The sequence below is a fragment of the Vigna umbellata genome, chromosome 5 (genome assembly GCF_029865625.1).
Source record: "Vigna umbellata cultivar VRB3 chromosome 5, Vumbellata_1.0, whole genome shotgun sequence".
NCBI lineage: Eukaryota > Viridiplantae > Streptophyta > Magnoliopsida > Fabales > Fabaceae > Vigna > Vigna umbellata.
Window position 1 is genome coordinate 8,023,685 of NC_142169.1, and position 9,561 is coordinate 8,033,245.

The 9,561-nt window shown below is 36.9% G+C and overlaps 1 pseudogene; it reads right to left on the minus strand.

Moving 5' to 3' along the window:
* Window positions 1–375: 375 nt before the first annotated feature.
* Window positions 376–1,959, minus strand: LOC148197623 (uncharacterized; annotated as a pseudogene).
* Between the last annotated feature and the right edge of the window lie 7,602 nt (window positions 1,960–9,561).

The following is a 9,561-nucleotide window of genomic DNA, read 5'->3' on the forward strand; positions in this document are numbered from 1 at the left end:
TTCCGATCAGCCCCACAAACATAGTCAAAGGATGGAGTAAGTATAGAGATACGATCACGTGCTAGTACTCCAAGGTAAGACCTAAATACATCTGCATTTGGGCGAGATGCAACTCCAGTGACCACGTCAATAATAACAGGTGTCCTCTCACCTGCATTTCTTCTAAGTATAAGTTGTCGTAGCCTCGTTTCTCCTCTCGTCCATCTAGAAGTGGTGGGGACTTTATCGCCTGACGAATGAGGTGACTCAGCCATATATCTGTCACATAAATAAGATGAAAGATAAATAAAACACTTATAAAATAACATATATTAGTTAACAAAAGCCATAAATATTTTCACAAACATGAAATTCATACATAATCATATGGATTGGTCATATATATATTCCTTCATTGTGATCTTCTCGTATTCCTTGTATATCGTCAATTAGAGGGTCGTCATCCAAATTTATTGTTGTTTTAAATGGATGGTTGTCAGCAATATGAAGATTACTTATATTCTCTTCTTTATCTTCAATTTGTCTTTTTCCTTGAAGAGCAACATACCAATGGTCAGACGCAGGATCTTTGACATAAAAAACCTGACTTGCTTTATATGCCATGATGAACGGTTCGTCTCCATAACCAACCTTTCGAAAATCAACAAGTGTCATGCCAGATTCATCTATTTTGACACCACTCTTATTGTCTACCCACTTACATTTGAAGAGTGCAACGAAAAACTTAGTATAATCAACTTCCCATATCTCTTCAATTCTACCATAATATCTCATGGATCCAACTACAGGATTTTGATCTTTGGATGTGGAAAACTGTAGCGACTCAGCTTCTAGACTGACACCACTATTTTGTACTATGCTTTTATCATCCAAAGTCTTTGTATAGAATGTGCAATTATTAATTTCGTAGCCTGTACAACATATAACATCAAACTTCAAGCCATTTGCTAGCCACAATAAAGTCTCAGAGGACCGTGATTCTTTCGAAACTTCAGATTTGAACCAGGACAAGAATGTTCTGTTATGCTCCATCAACTGCCATGTCTCTGATTGTCGTGGATAGTTGTCCTTTACAACGGCTTTGTGCGCTTCCAAAAATGGGATCACCTCATCTGTGTTGTTTAATATGTACATACGTGCTTGCATCAATTCTTCACGACTTTTCGTCACCACATTCACCCCTCGGATGCTTTTACTTGTAGAATATCTATTCAACCATGATGTCCGAGGGACTCCTATCGGATTTGCTTGAGTCATATAATCAGAGCAAAACTTAATACTTTCTTTAGCAATATATCTTTCAATCATTGAACCTTCTGGATGATATTGATTTTTGACGTACCCTTTCAAAATTTTCATATAACGCTCAATAGGGTACATCCATCTTAAGTATATTGGTCCACACAACTTTATTTCTCTAACCAAATGAAGAAGTAAATGCACCATGATGTCAAAAAAGGATGGAGGGAAAACATTTCTAGCTGACACACGATGATGATAATTTCGCTTTGAAGTTCATCTATCTTTGTAGGATCAATGACTTTACTACAAATTGACGAGAAAAATGAGCACAGTCGAGTTATGGTCTGCCTAACTCTTTTGGGAAAAATTTCACGAATTGCCACGGGTAACAACTGTTGCATTAAGACGTGGCAATCGTGAGACTTCATTCCAACAAGCTTTAAGTCCTACAATGACACTAAGCTCTTGATATTTGAAGAGTATCCTTGTGGTACCTTGATACTCTTTAAACAAAGACAAAAACTTATCTTCTCTTGTTCGGACATTGTATAACATGCCGGGGGCAAAAAAGTACGTTTACCAATCTCTCTTGGCGCCAACTCTTCTCGGATCTTCATGTCAACCAAATCCAAACACGCATTCACTCCATCTTTTTTTTCCCTGGATGTTTAGTAGTGTACCAATCAAGCTATCACAAACATTTTTCTCAACATGCATGACATCTATACAATGTCTAACATCTAACTTTGACCAATATGGAAGATCAAAGAATATTGATTTCTTCTTCCAAGGGGTCGTTAAAGAAGACTTCTTCGACGTTTTCCCAAATATATGATGTACTCTATTAACTTTCTCAGCAACTTCAAGTCTAGTAAGTGGAATGGGTGCATTGTCTTTCTCTTGTTCTCCATTGAATGATTTCTTTAACCTTCGATATGGATGATTAGATTGTAAAAATCGTCGATGACGCATATACATTGTCTTTCTTCCGTGTTTTAATTGTTGAGCTGCAGTGTCTTCTTCACATATAGGACATGCTTTATGACCCTTCACACTGTACCCCAACAAATTACCGTAAGCTGGGAAGTCATTAATGGTGCAAAATAACATGGCATGCATCATGAAAGTTTCTGAAGTAAAGGAATCAAATATTTCAACCCCATCAACCCACAACAACTTCAAGTCTTCAACTAGGGGCCTGAGATAAACATCGATGTCGTTTCTAGGCTGCTTTGGACCAGATATCAACATTGACAACATCATGTGCTTTCTTTTCATGCACAATCCAGGAGATAAGTTGTAAATTATCAGTATAACGGGCCAACAACTGTGATTGGTACTTAAATTACCAAATGGGTTCATTCCATCAGTAGCTAAGCCAAACCTAAGATTTCTACATTCTTCACTAAATTAGGGGAATTCTTGATCAATAATTTTTCATTACTTTGAATCAGCTGGATGACGAAGCAGCCCATCAGTTGTTCTCTCATTTGCATGCCATCTTAGGTTTTTAGCGTCTTTGGGATTCGCGAACAAACGCTTAAGTCTGGCCACTAGTGGAAGGTACCAAACTACTTTCAAAGCATAACCATTCTTTTCTGTGTGACCACCATCTTCACCGTTGTTTTTTGACTTGTATAGTGATAACCCACATTTTGGACACTTTATCAAAACTTCATTTCCATTCCTATATAATATGCAATCATTCGGACATGCATGTATCTGTTTATACTCCATACCCATCGGACAAAGAATTTTTTTTGCATCATAATTACGAGTGGGTAACGTATTTCCATCTGGCAGCATTTCATTCAACAACGACAACAATTTTGTAAAACTCTTATCACTCCATCCATTGCTCGCCTTTAAATTCATTAGCCTTAACACCGCTGACAACCGTGTGAACTTAGTTGAACCTGCATACAAAGGAGTCTCTGCATCAATGGACATCGTTTCATACACATGCGCTTGGGCAAAAGTCATTACTCTTCTTAAATTGTCCAATCGGACAATTCAAGATTCAATACTTGTAAATTATTATTACCATCTCCTATCTGTTCATTTTTAAAAGGTACATTTCTTCAAAAATATCTGGAGATAGTGAATAATTTTTGTATTGAATCTCAAACGGAAAACTAAGGATAATTCACAACAACAATATATACTCAAACAAAAAAATAATTACAAATACAACATGCAATATATTCAAACAAACAACACATTGAAACAAACAACAAGTGAGAATAATACATTAATAGTTATAAGAACTTATTATTATTGATGATAACTATCATTTTCATATCATAAACACCACAAAATTTTATGAAAGTTAAAGAGTAAATTTTGATAGATTTAATAGATTAAAAAAATGTTTTAATTGATAAAAATCAAAGTCTACTATTATTTATATTATTGTTTATTGTTGTTATTATTTAGTCTTTTTTTACTAATATTTATTTTAGTAATATTATTATTTATTTTTTTTATTATTATTATTTGATTTATAATATTTTATATGATTTTAATCAATTAGATTTATTTGTTTAATAATTATGAAATTAGATTATAAAATAATTGATTAATTAGTGTTATATTAATTGTTAGAGATATATGAAATTTTTATAACAAGGTTAATATATTTAAAATCAATAAGTTAACGATAACTTATTTGACTAGCTTATAAGATTTAATTAACTAATAATGTCCCGGTATTTAACTAATAAATTAACTATTAGCCTATAAACTTATAATCTATAAGTTATGAATTTCTAATTAACTATTAACCTATGAATTTATAATCTATAAGTTATGAATTCTCTCACTCATTCTCATGCTAAATAAATACATTGAACAAAAGATTAACCGTTAATATTTCATTTTCTTCATGACCAATCCAACGTCCTTATCTTTTCTGAAAATTTTTAGCTCCCCTTCTACGTTACTCTATCACTTGTTTAATTTTTCTTAGTATATTTCACAGTAGGAATGAGATTGAAATAAAAAATTAACTAGGTGTTATTACTTTTATGGCTCTATTCTCTGATTGCTACTGTTCTGGTATAAGTTTAGAAACACCAACAACCTTATCATGATCCTGGTCGTATTAGAGAACTATGCCACAGGGCATTCTGGCTCTCAAAATCAGTAGATTAAATCAGTTTTTAATTTTCTCAGCATTTTGATCAATGTTCTTATTGCACCAAGTCTCAAACAATATACCATTCTCAACATTTATTCCAACTCAAAAATCAAACACAAAATAAAGAAGGTTTGGACAACTTACCGTGCAGCACCAACGGCAGGGACGAAGGAAGCACCAAAGGTGAGAAAGACGACGACGGCACAAGAAAAACCAAGGACTCCCGGCGGAGCGGCGGTCACGGTGGTGGAGGCAGCCCTTGGAGAAAACAACTGCGGTGCCGGCAGCCCTTGGAGACAATAACGTCGGTGACGGCAAAGGCGGAAAACAAAGGCTCAAGGAGTTGCAATGAAGACAATGGCGGCACAAGAGCGAAGACGAAAATAAATGAAGCAGCAGAAATGGTGCACGAAGAAGAAAGGAAAAAGGAACCTCGGGGGCAGCAGAAATGGTGCAACGCGAAGAAGAAAAGAAAAGGAGCGAGAACTTAAAAAAGCTATACTACCTCGGTTGGCAGTGATACTCGAAGCAATAAGACACTACCACCTCGTTTTTTAACGTAACCGAGGCTTATAGTGCAGCAGATAAACGAAAAAGAAATTTTAAATGCAAAAACTCAAGCTTATATGCCTCAGTCACCAGCAAAACCGAAGCCTAAAAGGGATATCACACCAGTTGCAATGCTACCCGAGGTCGTTCCTCTTGACCAAACTTGATCTTTCTGCTTCGGTTCTACGCGCAACCGAAGTAGTATCAGCTTTTCAGACTACTTTTCATCTAAGGCCTACAATTTATTTTGACGTTTAGGCACCGATTGCCTGTGCAACAGAAGTGGTATATCTGTTTGGCACCGGTCGTATCAGAACCGAGGCCTCTACTGTCTAATTACGCAGCAAAGTCACATCTGGCAGGCGTGGCAAGCGGAGCAGGCAGGCGTGGCAGGGTGGAGCAGAGTTTTTGGCTTCGGTTTTGCCTATAACAGAGCTAGTAGGGTGCTTTAGGCACCGGTTTTGAGTCAACGGAAGCATATACTTTGATACGCTTCGGATGGTGTACAACCGAAGCCTATATAGCGATTTCTAGGCCCTTTTTTATACTAGTGTGGGTAACGTATTTTCATCTGGCAGCATTTCATTCAACAACGACAACAATTCTGTAAAACTCTTATCACTCCATCCATTGCTCGCCTTTAAATTCATTAGCCTTAACACCGTTGACAACTGTGTGAACTTAGTTGAACCTGCATACAAAGGAGTCTCTACATCAGTGAACATCGTTTCATACACATGCGCTTGGGCAAAAGCTTCTGCGCCAACATCACGGATCATGTCCTCTAAGTTGTCTTCTTCTGCTTGATCTTCCGTATCCATTGTGGAATCATAAACATTTTCAGTTGGAGAGACAGTTGGAAAGTCTGTTAATTCGCCGTGCCATATCCATGTTGTATAACTTCGTATGAAACCATCACAGATAAGATGTTCCCTAATATCGGTTGCGTTCAACTTCCTCCCATTCAAACAGTTCACACAGGGACATCTGAACTTGACTTCATCATCACCACTTGTACTCGCATTACGTTGTGCAAACTCTATAAATTCTTCTACCCCTCTTTCATACTCAGTGCTGATGCATGGTAAATTGATCCACCCTCGATCCGTACGCATGTTTACTGAAATTGTTTACACAATTTCAATAATCTTGAATGATCACTTTGATCGTGTTTGTATTCAAGGTATGACCCTATCCCATTCAAGAAGATTCACTTTTTTTAGTGTATTAAACATATCAATTTTAAACAACATATCTTAAATTTCACGAAATTTTGCCAGCATTTCGCATTGGTCTTCAGGTTACACGAAATGAAAGTGATTATAAATCACAATCAAATATACACCCGAAGATCAATACAAAACACAACAACAAATTTACATGAAATTTAAGACATGTATATTAAAATTGATATGTTATAATAAACTATGAAAAAGTTATTACTCTTCTTAAACTGTCCAACCGGACAATTCAAGATTCAATACTTGTAAATTATTATTACCATCTCCTCTATTTTCATTTGTAAAAAATATGTTTGTTCAAAACATCTGGAGATAGTAAATAATTTTTGTATTGAATCTCAAACGGGAAACTAAGGCTAATTCACAACAACAATATATATTCAAGCAAACAAATAATTACATATGCAACATGTAATATATTCAACCAAACAATATATTCAACCAAGAGTAAATAATGTCATTTCAATTAACTTTAGGGTTTAGATACTTGAGTTTATTTCACTTGTTTACAACATGTTTCTCAAACCTTATTTGAATATTGTTTAAATTAACGTACCTCCCTTCCTTCCATCTAAAACACAACAAGTCTTTTTCTTTTTAAATTTCTTTCTTGTTATTTCTTCTAAACTAAACTATCCAAAATTAACTCTCGCTTTTTTGTCTACTTTTCCTTATTTTTATCTACACCAAATGCGTTCAATTGGTCTCAAAATCTATCTATCTTGCTATTTTTTTATGTCTTATATTTTGTTAACTACCTTCAGTTACACTCTTTGAATCAATTCCTTGAAAAATACTCAGCCTTCAAAATCTGTTGTTGAAAGGGGACAAAGGGACACATTGAAGTACACTTCCATTCTCCCTTTACTTCTTTAACTAACTTCGCTTCCACTCTTTGAATCCCTATGTTCTAAAAGACTTATTCTTCTTTTCAATTTCAAAAATAAATAAAAAATAAAATACATTTTCAATCACTAAGTGTTAGGATCAGAACCAATTAATCATCCCAAATTTTCAGTCTTCAAAGTTTGTTGAAACTCAACTTTTATTTTTTTAAATAACAATGCTACATTTCAACATGTCAATCACTACACTGTACATTTCTAAATTAACTCCGAATAGAATAGAGCGCGTAACACACTAAACTAAACAGCCAATACACTGCCAACAACAAACAGCCAATACACTAGCCAATACACTGCCGAAAAAATTCACTTACTCAAAACAACCAATACATACAATTTGTTTCTCTTTCGGCCTCTATCAATTATTATCAGCAAAAGCACAATAAACCAACATCAATGCACACAGCAAGATTGAAACAGTGTTGGAGGCAGTACCGGCAGAGGCAGTAGTGGCGGAGGAAGCACCGGCAGGGCAACAGTGGCGCGACGGTGAAGGAAGGAAGCACGGCCAAGAACGAGGACGAGCAAGAATGCGCAACCACTGGCAAGACCGAGACAGGCGATACCACTGGCAGCAGCACTGGCGGAGGTAGCACCGGCGAGGCAGCAATGACGCGGCGGCAAAGGGAGGAGGCGCGGCCAACAACGAAGACGAGCAACGACACAACCAAGACGGAGGCAGGCGAGACCACCGGCAGCAAAGCGGTGGCGCAGCGAGCAAGGAGTGAAACTGGTGGAGGAACGCGTAAATGAAGAAGAAGACCGTATACTAGGAAGAAGAAGCTATCGTAAATGAAGGTTCTGCGAGATTGTGAAATATGAAGTGGGTCTACTACCTCGGTTACTCAAACACGCGAGGTAATAACCACATACAGCATCGGTTATAAGCAGAAACGAAGTAGAACGTGTGGCTAATAACCTCGGTTTTTGGCTGAACCGATGCCCTGGGTCTGGCGTAGCAGGCAAGTACAAGTTGGAGCAGGCGTAGCAAGGAGCTGTGGCAGGTGGAGCAATGGTTTAGGCATCGGTTGCCCTCCTGACCGAAGCAATAACAAGCACAGCAGAGGTGTATAGGCTTTGGTCCACTTCTGCCCGAAGCAATACGAGGTGCTTTAGGCACCGGTTGCCTAGCCAACCGAGGCAGTAGGTAGTTGTCAGATTTCTCAGGCCCCTTTTAGCTTTTCAGAGGCGTAGCAGTGGTTTATAGGCCTCGGGGTTTCATCTTAACCGAGGCATTATAGCTGTTCCACCACAGGTTAAATGGTGACCGAGGTATATAAGCTTGTCCACTTCGGTTTTCTGATAACCGAAGCGTGTGTGGGGCGTCAGAATCCTCATTTTGTTCTAGTGTCTACTTCATTTTTCATTATATGTTTTAGATCATTTATATTTTTTTATCTGTTTTGTTATTTGTTTATGCTCTTTATGAGTAGCTAACGATGCCACAACTATGATTACACATTTCATAACTTGCAAAAAATAAACTATAAAGAAAGAAAGCCAAAACCAAAGAAAATTGAAGGACGAAAGACTTACAAGAGCAAAGATGGAAGCATCTAAAACGACACAAGAATAAACTCTTACTATCATAAAGTCTGCTTCATAGCAACACAAACAAAGTATGTTTCATAGAAGTAGATACAAAGCCTACCTAAGTTGGTAGCACAAGTTAAAACCTACCCCGACAACACATGAGCCTACCTAAGTCGGTAGGACGAGTTAAAGTCGGCCTCAACAAAACATATGCCTACATAGGTCAATAGCACAAGTTAAAGCTTACCTCGGTAACATATGAGACTATCTAAGTCGGTAGCCCGAATTAAAACCTACTTTGGCATCACATGAGCCTACCTAAGTCGGTAGAATGAGTTAAGGTATGCTTCGGTTACACATGAGCCTACCTAAGACGGTACCACAAGTTAAAGTTTGCCTTGATAGGATATAAGCATATTTAAGATGATAAATATGCGAGTGAGGACCTTCTGGGAAGTTTTCCCGGAAAATGTGCCAGTGAGGACAAAGCACATTGGAAAGCCTTGTGTTGATGTGTGGGGGCAGTCAATATTCCTTGTAAGTTGCCAGGGCGTTACATATATCAACAAAACATGAGTCGATTGGTTTACTTTGACGTCAAAGTTACGTCAGCTTTACATCAATCCCCTTCCAATTGACACCAAATTTTGCTTTAAATATAAATATTTATTCAAATATATTAGACGTCAAGCACTTTAATATTCGACGTTGATAAGTTGTCGTTGAAGCTATCAAATTAATACTACTTTTCAAGGCAACTTCAGTATTGCCAAGTAGCATTCAAGAAAGTAGATAGGGTTAAAGTAACCCTGAGTCGTCTCCCAACGAATACGAAATTGCCTTTTAATATTTGAATCTTATGCATGCAATGCAATGTTCAAGAATAAAAATGATGTTTGGAGAAGGTTTAAAGAACAAATAAAAAAACTTTAAAACTATTATAATGAAATAG